The sequence below is a fragment of the Fulmarus glacialis genome, unplaced genomic scaffold (assembly GCF_000690835.1).
Source record: "Fulmarus glacialis isolate BGI_N327 unplaced genomic scaffold, ASM69083v1 scaffold9538, whole genome shotgun sequence".
NCBI lineage: Eukaryota > Metazoa > Chordata > Aves > Procellariiformes > Procellariidae > Fulmarus > Fulmarus glacialis.
In genome coordinates, this window is record NW_009230121.1 from 47,315 (window position 1) to 48,977 (window position 1,663).

Here is a 1,663-nt window from a genome sequence, read left to right on the forward strand (position 1 = left end):
CCGCGGAGGGATCTCTGCGCAGCGCCCCGCAGCCGCCCAGCGGGAAGGAGCTCAGGGAACACCAAATTGTTGGCAGGCTTCCCCCCCTCCTCCGTGTCCCCCTGAAAGGCCCGGCAGCTGCGTGGCAGCATGGGGCAACACCGAAGCCGAAGAGGAGAATGAGGGTACCTCGCTCCGGAGACAGCCCGGGGTTTGACGGGGAGCACCTGGCCCTACTTCGGCACCTGAACACGGCCACGGGCGCCTGAGCCGCGTCAACACGCCAGGAGCGGTGGCGAACCTGCATTGCAAATCTGTACGCAAAGGACCGGTGGGGAAAGACTCAGGGCCTGATCCTGCTGTTCCAGGTGGCACCGGCGCTGCGATTTGCCGGCAGCAGGGTGGCTGCCGGGACCCTCCGTCTGACGGCTGCGCCCAGCAGGCGTGCGGTCGTACGCCGTCACGCCCGGGCTCACGCTCAGGATGCACAGGCTTCGCTCCACCAACACGGCTCTCTGCCGCCCGGGCTCTGCTCCACCACGGCCCCGCAGCACCTGCCCGGGCACCCATCTGAAGGGGCTGAAGGGCTGAAGGACAGCTACGGGATGGGGCAGCGGCTTTGGCCGGGCAGGGTGCTGAGGAGGCAGCCAGGCGATATTCTGCTCCGTTTCTGCCTCAAGCGGGGCACGGTCAGTGCTACAGTTGAGAAACAGGGCTTTTGTTTACCTCACGCTGGGGTAGTTCGTTTTTTCTCTGCTTCATTTACTTTCCTTATTAATTTTACTGGCTTTCAGCATGCTAGGACTGTGTGAAACCAGTATATGCAAAAACATGAAAAGGAGAGATGAGTTGCCAGAACAGAGCAGGTGACTCTCTAGCCCAGCTCATTGACAGTACTTGTCTTTGAGAGCGGCTGGCATGGCACACTTCAGGAAAAGGAGAAGCACTCCTGGAAGGTCCAGGGCTGGGCTGCCCTACTCCTTGGGGAAATGTCTGGGTAGGGCACACGCTCAACAAATCCACATTTTGGCAGCTGCATTGGTCTCAAGAGTTGTGGCAATTATCCTCTCTGAGGATCTGGCTCCTAGTGTTTGACCAAAGCAAGAAGAGCCTGCAATCCTTGCGAATCCCTGTCCTACTTAACAGAGTCGAAGAGGACGCTCCTGCTAATGAAACAGCTGTCCCTTTTCAGCCTTTACCCTAGCATCACCTTGTGACAAATCTCCTAGGTCAGACCAAGAGTCATTTTGTCCTCCTTTCATACTAGTTCTTCCTTTTAATAGTGAAAGGAGGATGTTTGTTACACAGGACATTAAAAAAAAAAAAAAGAAAAAAAGCGCAACACACCCTGGGAAATTTGCTTCTTAGAGATCACAACTGTTTGTGTTTCATCAGATAAATTAAGGTAGTTTCAGCTTTATTCTTGTTCTGGCTTCTAATTTCCATAGCCAAAAGCTTGCAGAAGATTTTACATAAAATTTTCTGCTCTGAAAGGAGTCAAGAAATATCTTCATGGCCAGCCTGGTCTTCCCCATAAATTAAATTTGTGCAAAATGATTTTCTCAAAGGTTTAACATGTCAAGTCTCATAAAACGTTTAACTAGATCCTTTCTCTGGTCCTGCCTGTAAGTGGAATTCATTCTTCCATGTTTAAAACATCAGCTCTTTTCCTTAAATGTTGAGA